The 23,742-nt window shown below is 45.5% G+C and overlaps 1 pseudogene; it reads left to right on the forward strand.

Moving 5' to 3' along the window:
- Window positions 1-23,742, forward strand: part of LOC144681392 (beta,beta-carotene 15,15'-dioxygenase-like) — a 43,271-nt pseudogene that overhangs the window by 13,732 nt on the left and 5,797 nt on the right.

A 23,742-nucleotide genomic window follows, 5' to 3' on the forward strand; every position in this document is an offset into this window, starting at 1 on the left:
AACTGAAGGCCAACTGGAAAAAAGCCCTGCCGGCCTCCATCACCTTTAATGATGCTCTTAATGAGCCTAATTGGCTGTCAGCCTCATAGGCACGGGCAGCCCTGCCAGTCCTGAACTTGCCTCGACCAAAATAGCTGACACTGGGGATGGGGTCGGGATACCAACTCGCCAACTAGTGCTGGCATTTTCAGGCACTACCTGCCTTCGTACCTGAACTCAGTGGAGCCCAAAAATCCTGCCCCAATTGTAGGACCCTGACTACTATCACAGCTGAGAGCCCATACCAAAAATCAAACCTAGGACCTTCCAGGTATCTGTGGCGCAGCTATACATTAACTAAAGCCATTGAGTCGCCAGACTAGCCGTCAAGAAATTCCAGGAAGCTGGGACTTGAAGCAGCAGTTCCACAACTTTCAGAACGGTGAAATCTCCATAAGAGGAATTGAACTAAGATTGGTAAGAAGCACCTACCTCTTCCAAACAAATTCAGTATCAACCTGCAAATCCTTCCAAGACATGCCAGTGGCAGGCGGGAGAGATTCCCGGTCAGCCGTGGGATGGAAAGGAAGTTGGCCTCTACCATCACTACCCATAACTCCAGTTTAAAACGTGCACGTGAAGAGTGCATGTTGCCAGAGCAGCTTGGACTCCCTGAGTGTGCTGTAACACACCACCACCACCTTCTCCTTCAGCCACTTTTCTATCATTATTCTGCAGGTTACAAAGTACCATATTAGCTTTTGAAATCATGATTTTCTGCAATTTGGTAACTACTCTTCCTTTACTTTGAAACTAACAGATGACAAGAAGAAGAACACGTGCTTTAACAATTGTGAAATATTATGTTCCATTCCTTGTCACTCGCCCCTCAGTCCGAGTTACTACCACAGTTTTGGTTTGACTGAAAACTACATTGTCTTCATAGAACAGCCGTTTAAACTGGATGTACTTAAAATGGCTACAGCCTACTTCAAAGGAGTGAACTGGGCCAATTGTCTGGTGTGGCACCCAGAGGACAAAGTAATCTGATTTTAACATTAAACTCCAGATGAAGTGCATGGATGTTTTATGGACCCGACACACTCTTGATAAACTTAAAGATGCAGCAACTTACTTCTAGTTGGGATAGCAGATTTTATAGCAATAGAAGCAGATAGCAGTAGAACTCATAAGTCATTACCCATTCAGTTTTGGAATGTACAATCTGATTTTGAATCATGGGTGGAACCTTCTCAACTCAGAAGATTCTCGGGGGTCGGGACCATATGGAGGCCCCAACCCCCGATGGTGTCCATTAAGTCCCACTCACCTCTGTGATCTTCCCAGAGGCAGCCACTTCCAGCTGTGCCGTCCAATTAGGGATGGCGGGTGAGCTCGGCTGGCAGGCAGGAGGGCCAATCGCAGCACCCGAGGCTGTGGACAGTCGGCAGCCCCAGCAGGAGAGGTACACCTGCTGATGTAGGTGGGAGACCACCAGAACAACCCCAGACTCCGCCACAGGATGGCCTGCAGCTGCAGCTGTAGCCCTCAGGCACCCAAAGCTCAGGGGGCAGAGGAGAATTAAAGGAGACCTCTCAGGACCCCGCTGGCAGGCCGCCTCCAGGCACGTTTGGGGGTTTGGCTTCAGTAGGGAGTCCCTGCAGTGTCACCATTTTGTTCCCATGGGCACTTAAAAGATGTTAATGAGCTACCTGCTCCTGCTGGGCTGTTGGCCCATGCCCCTCAGCGCCAGTGCAATCTCTGGCGGGATCGCTTGGAGGTAGGAATGTGTCAGCTAGACAACCTGACATGTAACTTTCAGAATTTCCTTGCCCTCCTCCCTCCAAAGCTGCCTCCATGCAGCTGATCAGGTTCCGTCCTATATGTTGTAAATGGTAAGTACACACATCCAGGTCTCTCTCAAACTACAGCCCATAGAAAATTGTCCCATTGCATTTATATTGCCTTCACAACTCTCTGTTAACTTTCATCTCCCATGAGTCTGCCCGTTTCACCAGTCTGTCTGTGCCCCCCCAGGATCTGTTACCACGTCCTAGCTGTTTACTACATTTCTGAGATTCATGTCATCTGCAGACTTTGACATTATGCTCTTGTACTCAAGTTCAGGCCCTTAATATATATCAAAAAGAGCAATGGACCCAACATCCACCCCTGGGGGACACCATTGCACAATTCTCTTGGGAATAAAAAAAATGTTCACCACTCCCCTCTGCTTTCTCTCTCATAGCCAATTTCATACCCTCACAGGAACTGCCCCATTAATTCAATGGGCTTCAACTTTGCTAATAACACTATTATGTGGTACTTTATCCAACAACTTCTAAAATTCCAGATACATGACCTTGGTTCAAACATAGATAAAAGGGCTGAACTCCCGAGGTGAGGTGAGAGTGACTGCCCTTGACATCAAAGCAATATTTGACCGAGTGTGGCATCAAGGAGCCCTAGCAAAACTGGACTCAACGGGAATCAGGGGAAAAGCTCTCCGCTATTGGAGTCATACCTGGCACAAAGGAAGATGGTTGTGGTTGTTGGAGGTCAATCACCTTAGCTCCAGGATATCACTGCAGGACTTCCTCAGGGTAGTGCCCTAGGCCCAACCATCTTCAGCTGCTTCATCAATGATCTTTCCATCATAAGGTCAGAAGTGGGGATTTCACTGATGATTGCACAATGTTCAGCACCATTTGCAACTCCTCAGATACCGAAGCAGCCCATGTCCAAGAGTAGCAAGACCTGGACAATATCCAGGCTTGGGTTGACAAGGGGCAAGTAACAATTGCACCACACAAGTGCCAGGCAATGACCATCTCCAACAAGAGAGAATCTAACCATCTCCCCTTGACATTCAATGGCATTACCATTGGTGAATGCCCCACTATCAACATCCGGAGGGTTACCATTGACCAGAAACTGACCTGGACTAGCCATATAAATACTGTGGCTACAAGAGTAGGTCAGAGGCTAGGAATCCTGCAGCGAGTAACTCACCTCCGGACTCCCCAAAGCCTGTCCACCATCTGCAAGGCACAAGTCAGGAGTGTGATGGAATGCTCTCCACTGGATGACTGCAGCTCCAACAACATTCAAGAAGGTTGATACAATCCAGAACCAAGCAGCCCGCTTGATTGGCATCCCATCCACAAACATTCACTCCCTCCATAACTGACACACAGTGGTAGCAGTGTGTACCATCTACAAGATGTGCTGCAGGAACTCAACAAGGCTGCTTAGGCAGCACCTTCCAAACCCACAACCATTACCATCCAGAAGGACAAGGACATCATCATCTGGAAGTTCCCCTCCAAGCCACTCACCATCCTGACTTGGAAATATATTGCCGTTCCTTCATTGTCGCTGCGTCAAAACCCTGGAACTCCCTTCCTAACAGCACTGTGTGTGTACCTACACCGCATGGACTGCAGCAGTTCAAGAAGGCAGCTCACCACCACCTTCTCAAGGGCAATTAGGGATGGGCAATAAAGGCTGGCCTAGCCAGCAATGCCCGCATCCCATAAATTAATTTTAAAAATCGACTGTACTACCCTCATCAACTTTCCCCATTACTTGATCAAAGAACTCAGTCAAGTTAGGCAAACACCTTCTTCCTTTAAGAAATTGCTTTATTTTTTATTTAATTTATTAACCCATATATTTCCAATGCCAATTAATTTTGTCCTGGGTTAATATCTCTAAAAGATTCGCCAACATTGACCTTAAGTTAACTGCGCTATAGTTGCCGGGTTTCTCCCTTGTCTCTTTTTTGAACAAGGATGTAACATTTGCATTCTTCCAGTGCTCTGGCACTACTCCCATATCTAAGGAGGATTGGAAATTGTACGTAGAGCCTCCACAATTTCCACCCTTACTTCTCTCAGCAACCTAGGATGTATTCCATCCAGACTGGGGGACACCAAAGCACTGCCATCCTTTTAATGACCTCCTCTTTGTCTATTTTTAATCTGTCCATATCTCTACTACCTCCTCCTTTACTGTGACATTGGCAGCACCCTCTGTTTTAAATTAAGTTAGACGCAAAGTACTCATTTAGTACCTCACCCATATCCTCTACCTCCACAAGGAGATCCTCATTTTGGTCTAAAATTGGTCCCAACCTTCCTTTGACTACCCTTTTACTATTTATATATTTATAAAATGCTGGATTTTCTCTTTGCCCCATTTATTTCAGTTCTTCCTTGTACGCCTTGTGTTCAGTTTGGTGCTGGACTGAATTTTGAACCCTAAATCTGTCATATGTCTCCTTTTTCTGTTCCATTTCAATCTCTAAACCTTTAGTAATCCAGGGAACTCTAGCTTTGGGTGCCCTTTCTTTCCCACTCATGGAAGGATGTCTCCTCCCCACCTGAACTGTTGTACCATTGAAGGCCTCCCATTGCTCATTTACAGTCTTCCCTGTTAATCTGTGACTCCAATACACCTGGGTCTCACCACCTTTCCAACTCACTGAAATTAGCCTTTCTCCAGTTGAGTATTTTCATATTTGATTTTACCTGTCCTTTTCCATAACTGCTGAAAACCTAATGATATTGTGGTCTCTATTTCCCAAATGTTCTCCCACTGAAATATACTCCGCTTGCCCCACTTCATTCACCAGAACTAAAACTTCCTTCTTTCTTGGGCTGGAAACAAACTGATCAGGAAAGGTTTCTTGGACACATTTCAGGAATTCCTCCCCCACTTTTCCCTTTACACTGTCACTATCCCAACTTATATTAGGATAATTGAAATTTCCCATTTTCACTAAAGTTCTTGCATCTTTCAACAATTTGTCTGCAAATTTGCTTCTGTAATTCTTTCCCACTATTTGGTGTCCTATGTCTGGCTTCATAATGGCTCCTGTATTGCTCCTTAATTCAAACCAAATAGATGCTATTTTTGAATCATAAGTGCATTATCATTTTCAAGTGCTGTAACAGTATCATTGATCAATACGGCTTCTTTCTTTCCTTCATTATCTTTCCTGAATTTCTTGTAGCCAGGGATCTTAAGTGCTCATTTCTCTCCTTGTTTGAATCAGGTTCTTGTTATTGTCACTATGTCATAGTCCCATGTGGCTACTCTGCAGCTCACCAACCCTATTTACCATGGTCTGTGCATTTACACACATGCACTCAACCTATCTTAGTCTGCTTCACATTGCCCCCATTTGATTTCTCCTCTTTATTCTAGTGTTGTTCACCCCCCACCCCAACACCCCAGTCCTCTGGGTATCTTCTATCTCCACTCTAACAACTCATCCTGGCGCCTTTCCTCCTGTCAAATTAGTTTAAACCCTCCCTTACGGCACTAGTTAACCTCCTTGCTAGGACATTGGTCCTACCCCTGTTGAGATCCAAATCATCTAATTCGTACAGTTCCCCATGCCCCAGAACTGATCCCAACAAAGTTTGGCATCCAGTAAAATGCCTGCTGGAAATACATCCAGCAAAGTACATTTTTCAATAAGGAACCTTAGTTCATGTAAAATTTGGAATAAATAGCGCCAACCACTGCTGAACACACATCTCCTTTCTAAGACAATCTTCATTGCCCCTCCTTCTCGCATATATTGTTTTAAAGAAATACTCAAATAGGGTTTAGAAGTCTCAATCATGAAGTTGCATTTTGAAACATAGAAGAAAATAATTTTCTTATGAAGTCTTATGATGTCCTACATACATGTCTTAAACTGCTTTACATACAAACATTTACTTCTTGAAGTATGCTAACTTAATGGTTTTTCTATTCCTAATATTTCAGCAATTGACTTATCTGAGGTAATTACCACACCCATCATATTGTCCCTTTAACATGTAGGTACATTTGACCAGCATTTTGGACATATGATAGGGCCATGGAATATGTTGTATTTTTGAGTTTTTATGCTCAATTTACCGTCATAGACTATTACCATAAGTGAGTCGTCACTTCCATTCAAACCTTTGTCATTGCATGTTGACGTAAATGTATCACATATTTGCCACGTGTTCTCCTCAATGTTGGACCATGTAGCTAAGTTAGAAGCTCTTCAACACACTTAATATATAGCAAAGAGAGAAATGATTGGTAGCATAAATAAACAATAGATTTACACTAATTATGCACCTTGTTCTTTATTAACAGTCAGTAGAAAACTAACCTTGAAAATACAGTCTCTTATGCTGAATGCCCTAAGTCTTTTCCCTGCCCCTATGCCTCACGGAACTACAAATCAGTGAAGGTTGCATCCCAGCAGATTTGCCAGGATGGACCGACCGAGAACCTCTGCTGCTGACCTCTGATGGCACGCGAGGGTTAGAGAAATTCTCTCTATTGCATAACAATGGTAGGTGCCAGTGTTGCTGGGGGAACAGCTATGGCACCTACCCACCAAAGGTGCCGCATATTCCTTTGGCAGTGCACAGGCTGAGACAGTTTGTTGGGTCCTCCACCAGGAAGCAGCCACATTATGCTTTGTAAGGGTGAATTTGTGGAGGGGTGGGGGGTTGTGGTGTGGGGGAAGGGGGAGACGGCTAAGACAGAGTAAATTTCTGCTCTGGGGTTCTAGGGCATGATCCAGGTCTAGACCCTTATGTAAGCCCTACTCTGCCCTTCAGTGGACTGGTACACTGGATTTCACCAGGCATATGGCTTTCCATCAAGTTGTTCCACTCTTAATTTTATGTCTGTGTGCATCATGACCAGCAGGACAGACATCTATAAAATAACCCATCAAAGGCAAAAATATATCATTTTTCTCATAGGATCTTTACCATTCACCTATACAGGGCAGACTTGGCCTCAATTTCATGCATCATCCATACTTCTGACAACTAAGCAGTCTCCTAGTATTATACTGGCTTAGATTATTAACTCAAATATCAGGAATGAAGATCGAATTCAAAAACTTGATTCAAAGGTATGAATGTTATCAACTGAGGAACAGTAGAAATCATTTCAATTTATTTTTCTTGAATTCACTATAATATCAATTCTGTGTTTTTCAGACATACATTCATATCATAGACAGAAAAACAAAGAAGGCTTTACCAACAAAATTCTACACAGACGCGCTGGTTGTTTACCATCATGTCAATGCATAGGAGGAAGACAATCACGTTGTCTTTGATATTATTGCATATGAAGACAACAGTTTGTACCAAATGTTCTATTTAGCAAACATGACTTTGCCTGACAGTGAATTTGAAGCACAAGGCAAAAGCTTCAGTCTTCCATCTTGCAAAAGATTTGCAATTCCTGTGGAATATGACAAGGTAAAAGTTCAGTCATTTTCCTACAATAAATTAGGATTGAACAGAGAACTCAGTGGTAGAACTGGCAGATCGATCAAACAGTTCTTAAAGAACTGTTGGGAGATGGTGGCATAGTGGCATTGTCACTGGACCGGTATTCAGGAGACCCAGGATAATACTCTAGGGATCTGGGTTTGAATCCAACTATAGCAGATGGTGGAATTTGAATTCAATAAAAATCTGAAATCTGGTGATGACCATGTGACCATTGCCGATTGTTGTAAAAACCCATCTGGCTCACTAAAAGGAAGGAAATCGGTCATCTATGCCTGGTCTGGCCTATATGTGACTCCAGACCCATAGCAACATGGGTGACTCTTAAATGCCCTCTGGGCAATAAATGCTGGCCTAACCAGTGATGCCAGCATCCCATTAGTAAATGTTTAAAAAACCCGATCAGCAAAGTGGGATGTTGTTTTTCTTTCGTTGTAAACTTTAAAAAATCAATGTAAATTGATTACATTGAAATAAAAGCAAAATACTGCGGATGCTGAAAATCTGAAACAAAAAGAAAAATTGCTGGAAAAACTCAGCAGGTCTGACAGCATCTGTGGAGAGGAAGACAGAGTTAATGTTTCGAGTCCGTATGACTCTTCATCAGAACTAAAGAGAAATAGAAATGTGATGAAATATAAGCTGTTTAAGGAGGGTGGGACAGATGGAGCTGGATAGAGGGTCAGTGATAGGTGGAGGCAAAGGAGAGATTGTCAAAGATGTCATAAAGAAAAGGTCGAAAGGGTGTTGACGGTGACGATATTAGCTAAAGGATGTGCTAATGATGACATTAAGGGTAGAAAGCAGGATGAGCAAGGTACAGATAGCCCTAGTTGGGGTGAGGTGGGGGGAAGGGATCGGAATAGGCTAAAAGGTGGAGATAAAACAATGGATGGAAATAAATTTTAAAAATAATAATAGAAATAGGTAGGAAAAGAAAAAAATATATAGCATAATTATTAGAAAAAAGGGGATCAAAAAGGGGGTGAGGATGGAGGAGAGAGTTCATGGTCTGAAGTTGTTGAAATCAATGTTAAGTCCGGAAGGCTGTAAAGTGCCTAGTCGGAAGATGAGGTGCTGTTCCTCCAGTTTGCGTTGAGCTTCACTGGAGCATTGCAGCAGGCCAAGGACGGACATGTTGGCATGAGACCACCGTCAACACCCCTTTGATCTTTTGTTTATGACATCTTTGGCAATCTCTCCTTTGCCTCCACCTATCACTGGCCCTCTATCCAGCTCCACCTGTCCCACCCCGCTTAAACAGCTTATATTTCACCACATCTCTATTTCTCTTTAGTTCTGATGAAGAGTCACATGGACTCGAAACATTAACTCTGTCTTCCTCTCCACAGATGCTGCCAGACATGATTACATTGAAACTTCCTAGTGCAAAACTGCTCCAAGTTGAAAAAAACTTTTCAAAATCTCTCTTGGAGCTTGAATTTGTTGAGCACTATCTTTTTAGGGGTGTGGAGCTGTTTGTGCTTATTAAGGTGAGGGATGTCAGTGCTCAGGAGTTGGGGTTGATTATAACCTGCAGCAGGAATCAGGCCAGCAGGGGGCAGAATGAGTGCGAAACATACTCCCTGTTCTCATTTAAAGTTGACCAACAAATTTTCTACCCAATCATGTTGACACCAAGAAGTCTGTCTATTTTCTGGCCATAATTTCCACCAAGCCTACAAAATGTTCAAGAGGTTATTGTGCTCGGGTTCCATCTGCTACTGAGGACTCCATGTGTGATTAAAAGTTGGTGAAGTAAAAATTCACTTCAGCCTGTTCTGATTCTGGCTCCAAAAGAATCCCCAGGAATGGACAAAAATTGGTCCTCTTCGGAGTAATTGTGCAGGCAGCTCACCCGAGAGGAGGCGTCAATTTTGGGCTATATATCTTGCCGGCAGTGACCATCAGCTAAATTCTGGGAAGGGGGGGATTGGATCAGGGGGGCACTTCTGCTCCTCTTGGTTCCACAGGAAAGTGTTTCCTTAGGCCAGAAATTTCCCCCTGTCGGGGGGACTGTGCGAGTGGGCCGATCGGGGCCGTGCCACCATTTTACGCAGGCGGGCCAATTAAGGCTCGCCCATTGTGATGCATGCCTGGAAGCGTTGAGCGCTCCCTGTGCAGGCGGGGAGGGGGGGTATTCCCTGAGAGGTTCCCTGCGCTCTTTCGCGCATGCGTGTGTGCCTCAGGGAGATTTGTTCAAGCCTTAAACTTAAGATTTTTAAACATTTAAAACATGTCCCCCCCATGTGACACTATCACATAATCTGGGACATGTCAAAGAATAAATGTATAAATTTTTATTAGATTTTAAAACAGTTCATGAAACCTCATCCCGCCCGTGGATGAGATTTCATGAAAAATGCGAAGGCCGCCTGGGCTCTTCACCTGCCCGCCGACCTTAAGGTTGGATGGGCAGCTCATTAAATTGAGTTAATTCATTTTTAACAGGCCTTAATAGGCCTTTGACAGTTTGGCAGGCGCTTAACTAACTCGGCTGCGCGCCCGCCGAACTGACAATCTAAATGATGCGCGGTGATGTCAGGACGCCCGCCTGACGTCACCACTTGTCATTTTACGCCACGGCAAGCGGGCCCCGCCCCCCCACTCGCCGACAAGAAAATGCTGCCTTTAAAAATAAAATTTTAATATTTACCTTGAGGGCTGCGGTGGCCATTGAAGAATCTGACTGAAGTGCGCCCCAAATGCCTGTGGCAATCATCGGTGATTAACTTCTCAAAAGGACTCTTTAATAAGTACCGCACCTCTAATTTACATATTTAAGGGGCCTGATGCCTAATTAAGGCACCTGCCTGGGACATCTAAGAAGGATCCCATTAATCTGGTAGTGGGCCAATGTCTGCACAGATTAGGTGCAGACCCTCCCACTACTAAATTGACCTGGGCCAGGAGCATATAAGCATCAGGCGTAAATATCAGGAAATATTTTATTTGATGCGTTCCTGTATCTTGCATGTAATTAAAATACACTTGTCCATATTTGAGCAGATGTAAAGAAAGTGCGGTGGGGAAGGGCATGGAATAGGGATGCCATGAGACAGAGGGAAGGAATTGGATGGGCTTGGCATGGGAAGGATGCAGTAGTACATGGGATTTAAAGAAATACTGTTGCAATAAAGATGCTCATTTCACAGCAAATGTTTTGTAGGTCTCTGCTGGTACATTCTGAATTCCTTTTGTCCATTTTTTTAATTCATTCACGGGATGTGGGCTTCGCTGGCTGGGCCAGCATTTATTGCCCATCCCTAATTGCCCTTGAGAAGGGGGTGGTGAGCTGCCTTCTTGAACCGCTGCAGTCTATGTGATGTAGGGAGGAAGTCCCAGGATTATGGCCCAGCGACAGTGAAGGAACTGCGATATATTTCCAAGTCAGGATGGAAATTTATTGAAAAGGAAATTGTGGAGAGCGTGTGCCCAAATTCACAGCTTGTGTACCGGGCTGACCAAGCATAAAGTGCACAAACATAAAGGCCAGAATTTTCCCGTCGGCGATTTGGGGGTGGGGCCCGCTCGCCAACGGGAAAATGACGAGGGATGACGTCGGGAGGAACCCCCAACGTCATCCCGGTCCCTTTAAATTTTCAGGAAGGCGGGCGGACAGCCAATCGAGGCCATTGACAGGGTAATTAATGTAATTAAAGGCCCTGCCCGTCCAACCTTAAGGTTGGTGGGCAGGCCAGGAGCCCCAGTGGGCTTCTGCTAATACATGAAACCTCATCCACTGGCGGGATGAGTTTTCATGTTCCTTTTTAAAAACTTTAATAAATGTAATGTGATATTTATGTCCCATCTCGTGTGACATTGTCACATGAGGGGGACATGTTAATAATATTTTTATTTTTCTATTTTTTAAGTTTTGTACACTGTCAGTAATCTCCCTGAGACAGCACTTAGTCTCAGGGAGCAGTGCGCTCTTTCGTGCGCATGCGTGAAAGCGCGCACTTTGACAGCTGGGGAAGTGCAAAGGAAGTACATAGCGCTTCCTGTTGGGCAGACCGTTGGGTGAGCCTTAATTGGCCTGCCCACTCGAAATGGCGGCTGCCCCATTTCGGTGGTGGGGGTCGGCTGTCCGCCCGCCGCCGAGCCAGTGGGGCCCACATGCCCACCAAGGGCAAAATTCTGCCCAAAGTGACCCATGCAGTTCTAATGCTTAGCAAAGGATTTGATGAGAAAATTATTCAAAAGCAACACAAAAGCAAAATACTGTACATATTGGAAATCTAAAATAAAAACAGAAAATGCTGGAACAAGCTATTTATCTTTGGAGTTGGGCCTAAAAAGAGAAAATGCAAGGAAAACTCAATTTTAAGTGTTTGTTACCTTTATAGAATACAGAGTTGGGCACAAACATTGTCGGACTTGGAGGCACAAATGCGTATGCACTGCAAGAGAAAGATGGATAGATCTACTGCAAGCCTGAAGTGTTGTTTGAAGGTAACAGCAATAACTTGCATTTATATAGTGCCTTTTGTTACAATCCTAGGTGATGTTAGTACCAGACAAGTCAGATCCCAGACTGAAACCTGGCTTGATAGATCCTAACTTTGCTTTATTTTAGAAACCATGGAGGTCAGTTACTGAACATATTCACAAGAGTCTGCCAGTGTACTTTTAACACAAAGAATAAAATGTTTATTAAACAAGAAAAGTGAACTATATTGCAGTAGACAAAAAGGTTGGAAAGATTTCAATGCAAACAGCAGAAAAATGATTCAAACTCACAGTGTTCCTTTCATCACAGCAATACCCTTACAGACACAAAACCCCGGGGAAGATTTACCACTGTCTCAACACCACTGCTTCTTGCTTAGACTGGCTCAGTTGTAAATGGTTTCCTTCCAGCAGACTTCCCTGTGACACTCAGGAAAACCCGCAATCTGAACTCACTATTACTTCAACTTCAGAGCAAACACATAAGTTCCCTAAACTCAGTTCCCCAACAGTCTTGCAGGATTTCTTACTAGAGAGCTTAGACCTCTGTCTTCATTCTCTGTCTTCATTCTCTGGCATACATGCACTAACTGAACTGCCCTTCTGTCTTTCCTTGTGTCTCTGTGTGTTCCTGGACCCCTGTCGCTAGACAGCAGCACAGTTTTACCTCCTTTATAAAAACAGAATTACTTGGAAAAACTCAGCAGGTCTGGCAGCATCGGCGGAGAAGAAATCAGTTAACGTTTCGAGCCTTCATGGCCCTTCGGCAGAACTGAAGCATAGTTAGGAGAAAGGAGAAATATAGTTCTATATTTCTCCTTTCTCCTAACTATGCTTCAGTTCTGCCGAAGGGCCATGAAGGCTCGAAACGTTAACTGATTTCTTCTCCGCCGATGCTGCCAGACCTGCTGAGTTTTTCCAGGTAATTCTGTTTTTGTTTTGGATTTCCAGCATCCGCAGTAGCTTTTAGCTTTTTGTTTTTACCTCCTTTATGTTTTTTTTAAATTCACTAAACTACTAACCCCTTTGTAACCCATCTCTTCACTTCAAGGGTTAGAAAACCTCATTAAAAATGTATGTATACAAACAGGGGCTCTAGACTTCCCAGCACCAAGCTCACAAAAAATTCCAAATGAAACTAGAACCATGTTTCACCTTTCTTAACACACATATACAGATATAAATTAAACTTAAAGTTATATATTGTTCCTAACACTTTAATATTGTAAAATATCCCAAGGCACTTCACAGAGTATTATAGAGTAAATGGAGTGCACTCAAATATCAATATCATCGAGTTAAACTAAGTGAAAAGTTTGGGCTCTTGGCCTTTTCAGGACTTCAGCACAAAATCTAGGCTGACGTTTTATGGCTGCTAGTCAGAGCTGCTGTCCTTGCTCTGCTGGCCCAGATGGCATTATTGAAGATGTTTAATTAAGTCCTTCCAATATCCTGGCTAATGCTTCTCCCAACCATCACCGGCAAAAATGGATTAACTAGTGCAGTTAATGACCGACATAACAGCAGTGACTGAATCGCGGAGTTATTTGTTGCCGCCCAAGTGCTTGAAAATGCTGGAGATGTGATAATACATTGTATATGTGCACATTCTTTCATCACTGCTCAGACCCATGAGCATTTCGAACATACAAATTAGGAGCAGGAGTGGGCCACTCAGCCCATCGAGCTTGCTCTGCCATTCAATAAGATCATGGTTGATCAGATTGTAACCTCAACCCCACATTCCCACCTACACCCAATAACCTTTCACCTCCTTGCTTATCAGGAATCTATCTAACTCTGCCTTTAAAATATTCAAAGACTACTTCTACCGCCTTTTGAGGAAGAGAGTTCCAAACATTCATAGCCCTCTGAGAAAAAAAAATTCTCCTCATCTCTGTCTTATTTTTAAACAGTGACCTCTAGTTCTAGATTTTCCCACAAGAGGAAACGTCCTCTCCACATCCACCCTATCAAGACCCCTCAGGATCTTATATGTTTCAATAAAGTCACCTGTTACTCTTCTAAACTCACGCAGTTACAGGCCTAGCCTATCTAACCTTTCCTCTTAAGACAACTCACCCATTCCATATATTAGCCTAGCAAACCTTCTCTGAACTGCTTCCAATGCATTTACATCCTTCTCTAATAAGGAGGTGAATACTGTACACAATACTCCAGGTGTGGTCATACCAATGCCATGTATAATGGAAGCATAACCTCCCTACTTTTGTATTCAATTCCCCTCCACAATAAACGATAACATTCTATTAGTTTTCCTAATTACTTGCTGTTCAGATGTTATTGAAGAGAGGTAAAACACCAAGGCAAGGCACAGGGAACGAAAATGAGTTGGCAAGTTAATGGTGACTCCACTTTCCAAAATGCCAGACAGGACCCAGATATGGATATCCTGCCCCCATTTCTGACAGAACCCATTCTTGGTGGTAGGAGGAAGGGGGTGGGGTGTGACTGTACATCAGTGCTGAATTCAAACAGACTCTATTTTTGCTGTAACAAGGGCCTTAACTCATAGTGTGAGAGTTATGAAATTTTAGAGTACACATAAATATTCTTGAAGGGTGAATAAGGTCTGTAGAACTATTATGCTGTAAAATTATTTAAATGTCCGACCCTTTAAGAATAAAAAAAAACAGCCCGTATGTGTCAGTGAATTGTAAAAAAAGACTCTCATCCATTACTTACAATAGCTGTTTGTTGACATTTTCCCAAAGGCTATCATTATGACATTATGAATGCTTGGCTGCTTTCCACACATTATAATTATCTCAGCAGGGCGTGTTGGGGGTTGGTGGGGGTGGGGGGGCACTCTAATTTCATAGTTTAATTGACAGCTCAGCTATTAAAGGATTAGCTGTCTTTGATCTGGTGTTATGAATAGGAGTTTGTTTTTATTAGGGCTTTATTTCTTGAGGCTTTCATGAATGGGGGTGTTATTATAATGAAGGCTGTAATAGATATTTAGAACTTTATTTCAGTTCATCTCAACATGGCTCCTGAGGTCTGCCCATGGTGGGTACCAAGTGAATTGACATGGAGGGCATGCAGGTTAAGGATGGTTGATGGGTTGACATGAGTTGGCATTGAGTTGGAATGGAGGGTATGAGGGGCCATGGGGGGGGCATGAGTTTGCATTGAAGGTATGAGGGGTCATTGAGTGCGGGTGGGGGGTCATAAGTCGGCATGGAGAGTGCGAGAGGCCATGGAGTGGATTGGGGGCATGACCTGGATTCTTGGGTGTGAGGGGCCATTGGAGGTGGATGGGATGCATAAGGTGGCAAGGGTGGGGTATGGGTGGGGGATGAGGGGTGGGATGGTGGATGTGTGAGAGCTAAAGGGCCTAAAACATAAGCAAAAAACAGAGACAAGGTCCCAGAGTACCGAGGCAGGCCCTTTAAACAGCTCACCTTGACACTCAGCCCCTTGTGGCCGCCTCTGGTCTGTGTCCCCCTCTGACCTGTATCCGAGGGCAGCGCATCCCCCACCCCAGGAATAAAGATCCTGCCATTCAGGGGAGTTTCTCCCGAGGTGGGTATGGCAAGCCGAGAAATTTCCTGACTCGCTCTGCCTGCCTCAGGAGCAAAGCTCCGGGCCAGCAGGTTTACAGTTATGGGGTAGCATTGTGGGTACAAATCAGTTATCCCCTCTTTCCTCAAGCACAAAGGTACATAGATAAAACAAAATAACAAAAGTGACACTTGGCAGTTCATCTGTATGTCCAAAGATTCAATTATTATCGAAGATTTATTTGCTGAATAACTCAACCATAAAAATAGAGTCAAAGTAAAGCAAGTAAATTTCACAACATATTTGTTTGTTTTCCAGGTCTGGAGTTACCTCAAATAAATTATGATTACAATGGTGTCAAGTACAGATACATTTATGCATCTAGAGTTGAGTGGCAACCAATTCCGACAAAGGTAGAATATTAAATATATACATGAGATAGGTACTTGTGACTTCTTTACAAATGGATGCAATTTTTGATTTTTACAAATGGGATAATTTTGAGTCGATCTGTGCATTTAAGAATCTATGTTGACATTTGTCTTTCTCGCTCCATTAAGTTTTCCATAAGATGTCAAAAGACCATCTGCAACTGCAAGTACCGCAGCAAAGGTCTGACCTTCACTTACCTGTCTCCAGCAGGGTCCACAGTGATCCACATGTGGACTTGGTTTCTCTGAAAGTCTAATGGGAAAGGGTTGATTTGTCTTTAAGGGAGGGATGTGGGTTTGCTTGGAAGTTGATTGTCCATCCTGTGCCAATGTTGGTGTTGAGCTGATGGAAGGATCTCCATTTATTCACTGGCATCATAGAGTGAGTACATTTTCCTTTGTCTTAGCAGGACAAGTAAGGATACTTCTCATATTAGATGTACACAATAAGCTTCATAACTATCTGAATTTTGATACTTCAAAGCATAATCCCAAACAGCACAATATTTCTGCCACTGAATTATACAACCCATTTCTTGGTCTGCCCACCATAAGGAAAGTTACAGAGGATGATTTCTTACCTTGAGTGTAAAACAGATTTATTCTAGTTTCCACTGCTTCAAGATCCACCAGAATTACAAATGCTAATGCATAACCTTATTTACATAACTATTCACAATTCTCAGTGTTGGGTCTACACTGGTAGAGGTGGAAATTGTATGTAAGTCAAATGTAAAGAAACCGGTTCAATTAGAGGCCTATCCTGATGGTCTCTCCAAGTCCCAAGAGGAGAGTCATGTTCTCCCATGCTCCAGATTTCTACCTTCTCTCCACAAGACCCTTACAGAACACTGTACCTATCTTCATACTGACAGCTCAAGGACCACCTGATCTTTCAGGGGCTGGCAGCCACTTCCTGCGCACTTTCTTCCTGGAACAAATAGTGGATCAGTGGTGCAAAGCCTGGGAGTTAAAATAGCCCCAGTCGCCACTCACCACCCCTTCTCCATCCATGCAAAACTCATATACAGCCAAATGTAAACACAATTAATCTGTAATCTTTTCTGAGACAATATTTTAGTGACCTAAAATGCTTGATGATAGGAGGAATGTTCTTGAGATGCAAAAACTTGCATCGCTTTCTTGGTACTGTTGCATTTTAAGAATAGTTATGCAAATAAGGTTATGCATTAGCATTTGTAATTCTGGTGGATCTTGAAACAGTGCAGACTAGAATAAAATCTGTTTTACACTCAAGGTAAGAAATCATCCTCTGTAACTTTCCTTATGGTGGGCAGGCCAAGTGATGGGTTGTATAATTCAGTGGCAAAAATATTGTGCTGTTTGGGATTATGCTTTGAAGTATCAAAATTCAGGTATTTATGAAGCTTATTGTGTACATCTAATCCAAGAAGTATCCTTACGTGCCCTGCTAAGACAAAGGAAAATGTCTTTGGAGGGGTGAAGCTAAACCTTTAACAAAGATAGAACAGGAGCAAAAGTTCTAAATTGGGGGAAGACAAATTTTACAAAGCTGAGAGGTGAGCTGTCGAGAGTGGACTGGAAATCGCTATTGGAAGGAAAAACTGTGTCAAATCAGTGGGAGGCATTCAAAGGCGAGATTCTCAGTGTAGACATGTCCCCACAAAAAAAAGGGTGGTACTGCCAAATCCAGAAGCATACAGGCCAAGATAAAGCAGAAAAAGAAATCATATGACAGTCACAAAAGATTTAATACCGTAGAAAGCCTAGAGGAGGATAAGAAAGTACAGGGGTGAAGTAAAAATGGAAATTAAGAAAGCAAAGAGAGGATACAAAAAAATATTGGCGGGTAAAGTCAAAGAAAATCCTAAGATGTTTTACCTGTACATTAAGAGCAAGAGAATAATTAAGGAAAAGTTAGGGCCTATCAGAGATGTACATGGTCACTTGTTGGTTGATACAGAAGATGTGGCGAGGTTCTCAATGAATACTTTGTCTCTGTCTTCACTAAGGAGAGGGATGCTGCAGACATTCTAGTTAATGAGGAGGAGTGTGAAATATTAGATACAATAAACATAGTGAGAGAAGAAGTACTGGAGGGACTGGCATCCTTGAAGGCGGATAAATCACCAGGGCTGGATGGATTGTATCCCAGGCTGTAGAAAGAAGCCAAGGAGGCAATAGTGGATGCTCTGAGGATCATTTTCCAACCCCCACTAGATGCAGGCGAGGCCCCAGAGGATTGGAGGTTTGCATACGTTGTACCATTATTTAAGAAGGATGCGAGGAATAGGCCAGAAAATTAAAGGCCAGTCAGCCTGACTTCAGTGGGGGGCAAATTACTGGAATCAATTCTGGGAGACAGGATAAACTGTCACTCAGAAAGGCACGGATTTATCAGCAAAGTTTTGATCGGGGAAGATGGTGTCTTACTAACTTAATAGAATTTTTAAAGGAAATAACAAGGAGGATTGGTGAGGGTAGTGCAGTGGATGTTGTCTATGGATGGATTTTAGTAAGGCATTTGACAAGGTCCCACATGGAAGACTGGTTGGGAAATTGAGATCTCATGGGATACAGGGGAAGGTGGCAGGTTGGATCCAAAATTGGCTCAGTGTCAGGAAACAAAGGTTAATGATTGATGGATGTTTTTGTGAATGGAAAACAGTTTCTAGTGGTGTTACAGAGAGCTCAGTGTTGGGGCCCTTGCTGTTTGTTGTATATATTAACGATTTAAACTTAAATGTGGGAGGCATGATTGAAAAATTTACAGATACCACAAAAATTGGCCGTGTAGTTGATAGTGAAGAGGATAGCTGTCGACCCAAAAATGATATCAATGGTTTGGTTGAGTGGGCGGAGAAGTGGCAAATGGAATTCAATCTGGAGAAGTGTGAGGTAATGAATTTGGGGAAGGCAAGCAAAGCAAGGGAATACTCAATAAATGGAAAGTTATTGAGAGAGGTTGAGGAAGTAAGAGACCTTGGAGTGCACGTCCACAGGCACTTGGAGGTGCCAAGACAGGTGGACAAGGTGGTCAAGAAAGCAATAGAATGCTTTCCTTTTTTGGGTGAGGTATTGAATACAAAAGCAGGGATGTAATGATGGAACTGTATTAAACGCTGGTTAGGCCACAGCTGGAATTTTGTGTACAGTTCTGGTCACCACGGGCAGAATTTTTCGCTCGGCAGGCACGCGCCCAACTCGTTCGAGCGTGAAATAACGTGCGATGACATTGGTCAAGTGTGCCGATGTCAACGCACACTCTCGCGCTATTTCACTAGGCAGGCACGCGATGGAGACGGATGTGCGCCTGCCATTAATTAAGAGGCCAGTCAAAGCCCTTGACACACCAATTGTATCTGACTTTGCATAGATTTTTTTGGCTGTCGCACAGGAAAAATGGGCAGGTGGGCAGGCCGCAATTATCAAAAGAAGGGTCAGTGGCCTTGTCGATGCGAGTAGTGAGGAGTTTTAGATCAAACTTGCTGCTGCTTACTTCTGTGAACTGGACAGCTTCATCTCGCTTCAGAGCTGCATTCTGAGCATTTCTAGGCTTCATTTCAGGACTCAGTGTTGTTTTCTAGGCCCCCGGAGGATATAGACCACGTGGGTCCTTCCAGATATAAGACAGCCTTCCATAACCCTGGTAATATGGATTGTGGTCTCCACTGGAGGCACCTCCTCTGAGTAGGAAGAGAGGAGCAGAAGGGAGAGGAGGCCAGGTGTCCCAATGCGGCTTCCAGGGGAGCGGCCTCTGGGAGGAGAGACTCAGGCACAAGGGGGGCAGGGCCAACAGGAAGTCCAAGGCGGAAGAGGCCGCAGAAGATGTCACTATCCTGCTGCCAGGGATTACAGGCGACGATGCAGCTACCTCAATATATCCGAGGTGCAATGCCAAAGGATGCTCCGCCTCTCAAGGGAGACTGTGACTCCATCTGTCAGAGGATCGGGCCTGAGATCAGCTCCAACAATGTGGGTGGACATCCGATGCCAGTGGCACTGAAGGTCACAGTGGCTCTCAACTTCTATGCCTTCGGCTCTTTCCAGGGCTCGGTGGGGGATCTTTGTGGAGTCTCACAAAGATGTCCACAAGCTGGTGACAGACACTGTTCTGGCATACATTAACTTTCATTCATTACCGTAGGGACGAGGCCAACCAGGCAGAGCAAGCCAGAGGCTTTGCAATGATTGCTGGGTTCCCCCATGTCCAGGGTGCAATCTATGCACAGACGTGGCCATCAAGGCATCAGCAGGTGAGCCAGGTGCCTTTGTCAACAAGAAGGGCTTCCACTCCATGAACGTGCAGATAGTGTGTGATCACATTCTGCAAGTCTGTGCAAGGTACCCTGGCAGCTCCTGTGATGCTTACATCCTGAGGCACTCCCAGGTGTTGAGGCTCTTCAGTGCTCCAGCCCGGCTGGATGGATGGCTGCTGGGTGACAAGGGCTATCCCCTCAAAAGGTGGCTCATGACACCTCTCTGCCACCCAAGAACAGAAGCCGAGCAGCGGTACAATAGGAGCCATGCTTCCACAAGGGCTGTGGTAGGGGGAACCATAGGTCGTCTCAAGATGCGCTTCCGATGCCTGGACCATTCAGGGGATGCACTGCAATACCCCCCAGAGCGGGTGTCACTGATAGTGGTTGCATACTGCGCTTTTCACAATCTGGCACTGGCAAGGGAGGACCCACTGGAGGAAGAAGATCTTGACACAGCTGCACAGGCCACAGATGATGAGTCCAGTCGTGAGTCCGAGGATGAGCACGGTGAGAACGCTGAGGGGATAAACGCTGACCTGGGTAACCTCCAGGGAGGCAGGGACACCCGGGACGCTTTGATCCAACGCTCCTTCAGATAGCCCACCATAAGAACCACCACCACATGCCAAGGCTGCAGGCTCCACACTCGATCCCTGACAGGACCATTTCCTTGGCCAACAACATACACTCTGTGTATGTGCAATAAAGTTTCAGGAGACATGTGTCCATCATTACATAATGGCCTCCCCTGCACCTACAGAACAAATGAAGCATTCAGAGGCCAATAGCACAAAACAACATCTCATTTAATTGTGAATATGAAACGGTGTTTTTAATCACGCCATGAAAATATTTAAAGCAAAATGGGGGATCAAAATACCACCTGTTATAAGTCCGTCTTGTGCTTAAGGTGCTTTACATTTACGTTTGCGGGTGCTACATCTAGGTGTTCCCCCTTTGCTGCCACCGGTATTGGAGGCAGCCTGCTGACTCTGCTGTTTTGTTGGCCTTGATGACCTTGGCGGGTCGTGCTCTAGCCCATGGAGCCTGTGCTGGCCCTGCCTGGGAGGGAGCGGCCAGTTCCACAGCTGGCATCTCCCCAGTCGCTGCAGCCTCATCAGATGCCATGGTCACTGGCAGAAGGGCAGAGGAGCTGCAGCCGGCATCTGGAGCGCCCTGAGAGGAGCCCACAGAGACGACAGGCAGCTGCTGCGCTGACGTGAGGTCGCTTTGGACCTCCATGCTCACCAGTGACGGCCGGGCAGCGAGCTGGGATCCTGGGTGCCCAATCCATCTCCCACACTGACACTGACCAGCTGAGGTCATTGCTGGTGTGAGGGCTTGCAGGTCCGAGTGCATCCCTGGGGACCCCTGATTGTGCCCCTGGAGTAGCCTCTCCATGACACCACTCTCTCCATGGAGGAGGCATTAGATTCGGCCATGAGGGTCAACGCAGTGATCATGCTCCACAGGGACTCCTCCACAGCGGTCACCGTGGCATGCATTCCCTCATGCATCTCCACCAGATCTTCCCGCACACCTCGCTGGACTTCCAGTATCTGCTGCCTAATGGATGACTCCAGAGTCTCATTATCAGCCATCGACTGAGCATTGTCCTGGTCCCCAGCAGCCCTCTGACTGCCGACGCCCTGGGCACTCTCTACCTCTGCCTGCACCTCAAGCAAGCACGAAGTGCCCTCCTCAATGTGCACTGAGATACTAGATGGTGATCTAATGCCCACTGAGGTGCTGGTATCTTTGCTGCTGCCTGCCTGACAGAGGGGGTGTGATGCATGTGCGTGCTCAGCATGGTGGTCCGCCGGGGTCAGGGGTGAGCCTTCAAGCTCCTCATTGCAACCGCCTGCTGGTGAGCCTAAAAGGGAGAAGAAGGACATATTATTAGTTTAAGTCATGGCACTGTCACTGTGCATGCCAGGTACCCTGGTGAGACAGTGTCCTGGCCTTTCCATTATCAATGGGGACGCCATGTTTGAGGCTCACATCAATATAGAGACTACACTGGAATGGTTGCAACAAACGATATTCTCACCTCGATGCACTGCACTCTTACCTTCGTCTGGCACCCCAACCTCACCACGGCCGCTTTACCAAGGTGCATGGCACCTCTACAGCTCCATGGCCTCCTGCTCATAACACGTGAGGATTAGGAGGTATGGAGGTTCCCCACCAGTCTACGACCTCTCAATATTGTTATGGGATGTCTTCTCCTGAAAGCACAGACGAGCATTGATTAGTCCACTCTCTACCTGCAGCGCCATTGCAGCCTGGCCAACCCCACCTGAGGAACACCTCGCAGGGCTCAGCCAATTCTTGACCCTGGGGCCACAAGGCACTCAGTCCAAGCAGTCAGGGCTCAACCCCTTGGCCAGAATCCTGCCTCATTGACATTTGCCATTCACACCCTAACACCCCTGAGGTCCACGGCGGGGGATGGCCAGCTCTTAACTGCTCTGCAAAGTGACCCATGCCAACACGGTGCTCACCCTTCCCAATCGGAGCAGATCATTGAAGTGTTTCCGGCACTGGACCCATGTGCACCTCACCACGTTGTGGCTGCTAACCCTGGATGCCACCTCCTCCCAGGTCTTTTTGGTGAGGTGTGGGGGCCTCCTCCTCCCGTCTCTGGGGACAAGGATTTCCCTCCTGGCTGCACCCTCCTCTAGGGGGGGCTGCGAGGCATTCATCTGAGAAACACGGGGCCGACTGCCCCACCGACCTGCCCTCCCGCCTGCCGTGTCCAACCGCAACGGGATCCATCTTCACTTCAGCGTCCTTCCATGGCAGCCTTCCAGGGGCTACCTGGGCCGGTTTTGAATCGGCTGCCGGGTTGCCATTGGAATTGGCGGACATCATGCCCCAGCCCCCACCCCCACCCCCGCCCCCACCCCCACCTCCGCTCGCCCCTTCTCACAGATCCCCCTGCTGCCTTTCTTGCAGGGTGGGCCTTAATTGGCCCGCCAGCGTGAAGTCACGGTGACCTGCCGATCACGGATGGCGGTTGGCTTCCCGACCGCCCCTTCCCGCCCCCACTGAGCTCGCACACCAAAGCTAAACTTCTGCCCCATTTTACAGGAAGGACATAATTGCTCTGGAGACAGAGCGCAAAGGAGATTTACAAGAATGTTGCCAGGGCTTGAAAATTGCAGCTATGAGGAGAGATTGGATAGGCTAGGGTTGTTTTCCTTAGAACAGAGGAGGCTAAGGGGTGACCTGATTGAGGTGTACAAAATTATGCGGGGTAGACAGAAAAGACTTGTTTCTCCTGGATGAGGGGCCAGTTCAGAGGGCATGGATTTAAGGTGATTGGTAGAAGGATTAGAAAGGACATGAGGAAACACTTTTTCACCCAGAGGGTGGCGGGCATCTGGAATTCACTACCTAAATTGGGTGGTTGAGGCTGAAATGCTCAACACATTTAAAAGGTACCTGGATCTGCATCTGAAGCGTTATAACCTGCAAGGCTACGGACCAGGCGCTGGAAAGTGGGATTAAAATGAACGGCTAGTTTCTCTTTTCTCTTTTTGGCTGGCGCAGACAAGATGGGCTGAATCTATCTGCACTGTAACTTTTCTATGGTTTTAACCTGCATTGCTCATTCTGTGTGTCCATGTATCAGGAATTAACAAACTGTGACTGGAATTTATGTTTACATACAGAGTTTGTCCAGTCCAGTTACTCTCGACAGATAGACTGCTTTCCTATTTTGCTGAAGATTTTTGTTGCATAAGGTTTATTAATTTGAAATGGAAATTGTCTTATTGGGGCTACATTTCCTCTGCA

The sequence above is a fragment of the Cetorhinus maximus genome, chromosome 6, assembly GCF_964194155.1.
Source record: "Cetorhinus maximus chromosome 6, sCetMax3.hap1.1, whole genome shotgun sequence".
NCBI lineage: Eukaryota > Metazoa > Chordata > Chondrichthyes > Lamniformes > Cetorhinidae > Cetorhinus > Cetorhinus maximus.